Raw genomic sequence first — 7,612 nt, 5'->3', positions numbered from 1 at the left:
GTAATTTTCTGGTTTGACCCTTCCAGGGGCTTGATATTGAACCTGCCATCTGGCTAATAATGAGGCCAGCTGGACACTAACACCAAGACTCAGTCCAAGACTCATATTTTCTTCATCTGGCTCCTTTTCTAGTTGTTTGTTCTTGCTCTGTCTGGGCCCAATGGACATCATGTTGTGCAAAGTCACATACAGTTCCGAGCCAACCTTTTAGTTTCTGGGTACACTTCATGATGGCAGGAATATTGTTTTCCAGCCCCTCAGGCAACATTTTATTGTTGGATGTGGACCACATAGGATGCCAAAAAGAGAAAAACCTGATGTAACTACTTTCACTGTTAATAAGCAGCAATATCTTCCGGTTGCAGCAATAAGGTTCATATAAATCACTGGATCATGTCACTCAGAGTCTAATTTATGGCTGTTTGATTCATGTGACAACGTACACAGATTCTTGATCCATAAGAAGTAAACACTTTTCTGTCATTAAATTAGGGATTGTCCTCTAAGACATTCAGAACAAGAGGCAGACAACAGACAAAGACTTTTAGTACACTGGATGCTATTGGATCCACCTAAGTTTTTAAGCAGGGGGCTAACTATCAAAGACGCATTTACATTCTACATAAGCTAGCTATGGGACCTTACCATGTCCGCTTCTGTCATGTCACTACTATCAATGAAAGGAGAGCTAGAGGACATAGGTGGTTTTGCTGGACACAAGTGACTATACAGACAAAAGGAATGGACTGCTCTCTAAGGAAAGGTGAGCCATGAGCTGAGCACAGCAGCAAAGCAGGCAGGGCACAGGTCTCACCAGCAGAGCCCCATAGCATTGCAGCAACATGAGCAGGCAAGTTCAGGGACGGGAACAGGCTTCAGCCTAGAGTCAAGATTGCCATGACAGTTTGTCATCTGTAGTAATGGGGCAAGTGTAAAGTCAAACCAGGAGGCCAAGTTTCCCTGAGGATCAGAATTCATATTAATGGGGTGTATGGCCAGGCATAGGCATAGATGAAAAATTGCTGAGACAATGACCAAGGCGTTCAAACAAAACATATAGAGTGAGAAGAACCAGACCTATTACCCTTTGTAAGTTTAGTTTTTGTAATATGACATAACAGATGTCTGACTTCCAAATACAAAAATATGAAGTAGCTATACTTCTTCATGAATATGCTGAAAGGCATCCTCTTTATTGCCCCACAGACAAGTGTTTCTCTTTATTAACATGATTTTAGAGACACTTTATCCATGAGAGACTGTGAAGCCAGTGTCCATGCTGTGATTGTTTCCCTGCTCCTATCCAATAACATGCCAGTGCCATATCTTCTCGGAAGAAAGAGATCATTCTCCCCCAAGGGGAGAATCTTGTTCAACATCTGTTCTATGTCTTCTGCAGTTCCTGCTGTTGCCTCTAACACAGATAGAGCCACTCTCAAGTGTAAAGGCCCATTCTGAAAATGATCAGTTTCTTGCTAGCTGCTAAATGAAGAACAGTAGAAAGATGATACTTCACATGTCCATGGAGATAAGTTAATTACACTATGCTAATCAGGTATGTGTTCTCTCCATTTACCAAACCTTACTGTGCGTATACCAAGGTCTCTTCACCCTGAATCCTCTGAAGCTTGTTGTGGCAGACCATTGATTTATGCTGCTGTTGTTGCCTTAGAAAACACAGAAAGGTTCATATTGCCAGAGATGTGGGATCAATCCTGTAATTACAGTCCATTAGTAGGGGAGCCACTGTTAGGGCTTTCTTGCATTAGAAATACACTGTCATTTCTAAGACTGTCTAAAACAATGAGATCTATGAAAACAGCTCCCAGTTGTGAGGAAGAGGCTTGTACAATCAGCTGGAGAGATAATTGCAATGGAGCACAGGTCAGCACAGCGGGGAGATGGTCCTTGTCTCAGTGCATTAAAGTCAATCCACTATGTCTATAACAGGCTCCCTTAATTTTAGAGTGATTTTCAAGGCCATATTTGAAAGCAATCTGCCTCCAGGTGATTTTCTCCAGAAGGATTTCCTGCTAGTTTTCTAGTTAGTGCTTCACACCGTCTTCTGCTTCATCCAGAAGAAGTTTAGGGAGCTGTTTCAACTTCACCGATCAGTTTATTATAGACACTTCTAAGCCCCGACCTTAATCATCTCTACCTGTGACATGAGTTTTGAATCAATGCAAAGCCACTCTTCTCTCCTCCTACCCAAACCTCTGTAGATTAACTCTCTGTTTATATTTCCCACAATTTAACTCCAAAAGATGAAGTATGGCTGCAGCTGAATGTGGTGCTTTTTTGCATGACAACATTGTCAAGAACCAATTGCTGTTCCAAAATGTAATTATACTACTTCTATTACTTTTGTGAGAGCAGGGGCCAGCCAGCTGACACAGGGCGAGGGGTACTTGTAAGCTCAAACACCCAGGTTATTAAAACATTGTTAAAAAAAACTCTGTCACTTGTAAACTGGGCTGCCATTGGTTGCCCAGCATTGCCAGACACTCAGAATGCTAAACTGAAGGTACTGGTAAATTATATAGCTTTAATTATATCAGTTCTAATCTCCACTGTCGACAACTGCCAAACATCTGTATTCCCTTTGTTCTGCTGCTGCTCCACCCAGAGAAATAGCAGGTTTAGGACCTTCTCTGTTCTGCATTTGCCAGATTTGATCTTTTTCATACAACCTCCTATTCCATGTACTTTGAATATGTAAGTTCAACATTGCCTTCACCACCTCCTTTTCTGTTATTGCTGGATAACAAGAGAAAGTTTCACAGAGAGAAATCTAAAGATTACTAATGATGTCTTCTTCCTTTTACCCTGTGTGATCGTTTAGTCATGACTTCACTTACCCAATCAGACCAACCCATCTTTTCTTCTGCCTGTTCCCTGTCAAAGACTTAGGTGATGCTCAAGCCCCCAGGCATTAGCAATGTATCCCCTGTTAATATAGAATAGTGTATGTCAGTGCAGCTCTCAACAGACTGCACATAAAAGAACTGAAATCAGCACTCCATGGTCTCTAATTCCTAGCTTAGTATCTACACACTTACTGTAATCTTCCTGGGTAGTTCTTCTAAATGAAGGGCAATCTCACTCACTGACCTATAGCTTTTTCTTCTTTCAACTAGGTCAGCAAGCAGCCTTAGCAAAGGAAGTGTTTAACCCTTTAGTAGGAAGGATTGCACTGGGTGACATTTCCCTGGCTCTCCTACAAGAACCATGTCAATGATCATTAAGATCATCATTAATGGTCATTTGTTTAAAAACTCAATAATGTGGATTTCTTGGCATAGAAGTACAGTTCAGACCTTTGGGAAATTCAAATCCACTTGCAGAACTTCATCCTTCCAGCCTCCAAGTAATGAATCCACAAATAGATTTAGGAGAGCTTGGAATTCTTTGCAGGTTTTTATCCAAACTTCACAAACTGAGCCTATTTCAATCTCTGCATTGAATGGTACCTGAGCAATAACTTTAGGAGCACTGGCTCCTTGAAGCTCTGTATGTTACAGTAGCTCCCTTCTTTGCCCCATCTGTTGCACTTAGTAGTTCAAGAGTTTATTTTCCCTGGTTATGGTAAAAAAGAAAATCAGAATAAAAATCTAACCAAACACCAGGAATCTGTTCTTCTGTTGAGTTAGCAACTATTTCATATTTTTGTTGCTTCTGTCACCTTCTGTGTAACAAGCTGCTCAGATGAACTGTACATTTTTTTTTCTCCTCTATTCCCCTTCTTGTCCCAAGTGACCTGTTTGATTCTCTCAGTAGCTTTTTTTTGAAAAAGAAAAATCTATACAAAGTATCAGTGACAGTCATTATTCAAGAAACATCTTCAAATATTGCATATTGCTGCACATAGGTTCAGAGGCTCTCTCATACCACCTGTCTGAGCAGCAGGTAGCAGTAGGTATTGCTGTATTTCTGTGCTGTTTCTCAGAAAACTGAGCAACTGTGCCACATACAGGTTAATAAAGCCTGGGGAAGAATGTGCTGAGCTGCAGTTGAGGCTGCAGCTCAAAGGAGATGCCTCCAGGGACTCATTCTCCAGCCGCACCAACAGCCACTTTTCCCATCTATAACTGCAGACAGATGCATTGCTGTCCTATGGGTGTGGTGTATCTGTTGTCACAGCCATCAGGAAAGGAGATGACTGATAGAGAGACATTGATGTAGAGAGCTGAGCAGGTAGCAAACCAGTGGTCAGGGCAGAGCAGGTTGATGCTGTGTGACAGTGGGCAGCTACATGGGTGGAGAGTACTTCAAGGTGTTAAATCCTCCCCTCTTTAGACAGAGCTGGTCCATGTCCAGGGGAGCCCTCTTGCATTCTGCACCCTTCTCAGGAACACGGGCACAAAAGGAGCAGGATTTACTGCTTTTCAAGCCACAGAACAAACTTGAGTGCTTATGCTTCTCTTCTGTATGCTCTCCTGGCTCATGCTGTGCTCTGTGGGGGACTGGGCCAACAGAAACTCACCTTTAGGTGTGAACGCTCACCTGCCACAGTGGGTCACTGGAAAGCAAGTGAGGAGCCTGAAGTGCTGGCACGATGAGCCTGTGCCACAGACCCTTTGCCACTCCTGCTGCACCAGCATAGCAAGAGCTACAGCCATCAGTCTGTGTAGGTGCTGCTATATCCTCCATTCAGGGTTTTCAGTGAGCTTTGGTGTAGCATGTGTAAACAGCAAAGCAGTTTTGCAGCTAAATACACCTTTCAACCAAGAAAAAGGCCAATTTTGAATCCCTCAGACACAGGCAGAAATTTTAAAAAGTGACTTACAGCAGTCATGGAAGAATCTTAGCTAATATTCCTCTTCACTGGCTGCTCACAAACACAGAGAGAGCCCCATCCTAAAGTGCTTCTTTTCCAAGGAAAAAAAAAACAATAAGCAGGTACAAAGAGGTATCTAGGAATAACAAAGAAACAGCTAAAAAACTGGTCAGCACAACAAATACTAGCTTCAGCACAGCAGCAGCCTGCCAATTGTCACATCTTTTTCAGTCATCACAGCAAGAGAGAATTTTTTAAATGCATTTGAAGGAGGGACAACAACCACAGAGGTGCTTGTTTGAAAATTACAAGAGGAGAGAAAGTGAAAAAGAAAGGAAATGAAGTCCAGAATGACATTGAGTGGCCTTCATTTTTGTTTTTGAGACTGTTTTGGGTTGCAGTAGTGCTTTTTTTGGGTGAGAGAGAGAGAATTTTCTACAGTATGCAGAAAACACACATGCACACATACAAACACAAAACAGTTCCCTGTTAACATGCTTTCATTGCCTACATCTCGGAGCCTTTGTTACGGTTACATTTGATTCTCATTTAATCTGTGCTGCCCCCCTCGCGCCTCTGTCTTGCATCCATCTATTGTTCAGCTGAAGCTTCTTTCAAGCTTCTCTCCTCCTAGTGTCACTGAGGACTTATGCCAGTCTTTTTCTTCTTTCCCTCTTAGCATTGCTTCTATCTATCTTTTCATCATTTCCAGTATTCACTCTTACTTTAAGCCTTCATTTCTCTATTACTGTTCCCCCCCCCCCCTCCGCTATTTTTCTGTGTCATTCTTTCTCTGTCTCTTTTCTCCAGTTTCTTCTCTTCTGCATTAAGCATGCCCTTTACCTTTATTTATCCTTTAGATCAACTCCAGTCTGTGTCACTCTCCTCCTCCCCCTCTCCCCCACTCCTGGTTGTTTCATTCCCCTTCTCCTTTTTTGATCCCCTTTTTCATGCTCTCCTTTCCCCTGAGAACCTGTTGGTATTTAAGCAGCACTTCAGCGTATAATTTTGTTTGTTGTAAGACCAAGATTCAAAGTCCACCTTGACAAAGAAGATATCTCCACTGACTTCAGTGGTTCTGCCTGAACACTGTAATAACTTGCAGGATTTGTTTTCTTCCAGAAGCTGAGTTTCTTAAGGCTTTTGATTACAAACAGAACCATTTACATATTAAATGTGTTTGTGGCCAGAATTTGAACTCAGTGTAGTACATGGGAATCATTTAATTCACAACAAATATATTTTTCCTGTTGCCTATTTATTTCTTATTAAAAACATGTGAAATTATGTTGGAGAAACATGGTCCAAGTTGAGGAGCAGTTGTGATCTTTTTTCTTTTAAAGGAACAGACATTCCTGACACAAGTGATGCTTCACACTTGTGAATCAGTAGTTGCTATCAACATGGAAAAAAACCCAACATTTTGACGTTAGCTTTTGTGATATTTTAGATTCTGTCTGCCCCGATGCTCTGCTTTCGTCTTCACTGAATGAAAACACTGACATCTGAGGTTTATTCCATCAAACAGAAAAATATAAACCACTTCTAAAGATACTATTTAAGTATTTTTATCTCCTCCACAGTTTAAATAGTTTCATTTTTTTGTTACCTATTACTGTTAGGGTATTTTCACTGCTGAAGTACATATCCAGAAGAAGACAGATGGGCTGAATATGTTGGAAGCAGTCAAAGTGATCTTTATGTGAAAGGTCAGAAATGCTCTTTATTAGCCATATGATTTTTATAGGTTGTAAAAGGAACCATCAAATTCAAGTCAGGTTCCTTGAATTGCAGGAATTATGCCTTTTCCCCACTCTGGATGGTTAAACAAACTGAAAATTGGGAAAAAAATACACATGTAGGACAGTCAGAGGATTTATTCAGTTTAATATGTTTTTAATTAAATGCCAGCACTTGATGCGAGTATCCATCCTGCCTGAAGAAAGACATCAGGAAATTCTGCAGTGCTATCACACGCTGATTAAGGTCCTGCCTTAATTTTTGACCTGTGGTCTATTTCCCTACTAAAATAATGTTCATCATCTTTCCCCCCTTACTACTTTCATCATGTTATTTTTTCCCAACATATTTTCTTTTTCAGTCACAACCAGACAAATTCCTTCTCACAGCTACATAAGCATTTCCCTCTTTCACTTTCATCTCTCATGTTGCAGGAAACATTTCCTCTTCTGCTGCCATTATCATGAATGGGCTTCTCCCTATCACTGACTCTTTCATCTCCTTTCAAACATCAAGAACATAATTCAGTCTCTCCCTTGGATAGCCTGCTTAGGTCTCTTGTCACTTTTACATTCGAATTATAGTTTAAATTATAGCCTCATTGTGTAAGCATTTAGGGGCTGTCATTTGCACAGAAGACTACAATAAGGCAAACTACTTTTGTCTTATAAAGCAGCCAAGGTGCACAGGTTGCAGACTTGTTTAGCCCATATCTCATCTTGATTTAACAAAAAAAAATATATAAAAGAATGACTTGGAAGGGGGCTCATAAAGGTGAGTTGATGACCTGCCACCAGTGGGAAAGGTGCCACAGATCACCCCTTCCCCTCCTTGCTTTTGACATCTCACCAAATCATCTCACCATTTGAAGCTCAGTCTTTTTAGCCTGCCTCTATGGCCAAATCAAAGCCCCAGATCTGAGTTGAAACATACCCTCTGAAGCATCCTTCACCAATGATATAGCTTAGGACAGCCACCTTAAAAGCCTCAGGTGCCTTAAATTTTGTGAGCCCAGCCCCTTGCTTAAGGTGTTGAACATTTAGAAAAGGTCATCAAAATAGCTACTGGGCTTCCTTCTCCACAAAGACCAGGCTA

The sequence above is a fragment of the Pezoporus flaviventris genome, unplaced genomic scaffold (genome assembly GCF_033815535.1).
Source record: "Pezoporus flaviventris isolate CSIRO_AGI_PZ_B2104156 unplaced genomic scaffold, CSIRO_AGI_Pfla_v1 ptg000047l, whole genome shotgun sequence".
NCBI classification, from domain to species: domain Eukaryota; kingdom Metazoa; phylum Chordata; class Aves; order Psittaciformes; family Psittacidae; genus Pezoporus; species Pezoporus flaviventris.
This window is presented reverse-complemented; position numbering follows the sequence as displayed.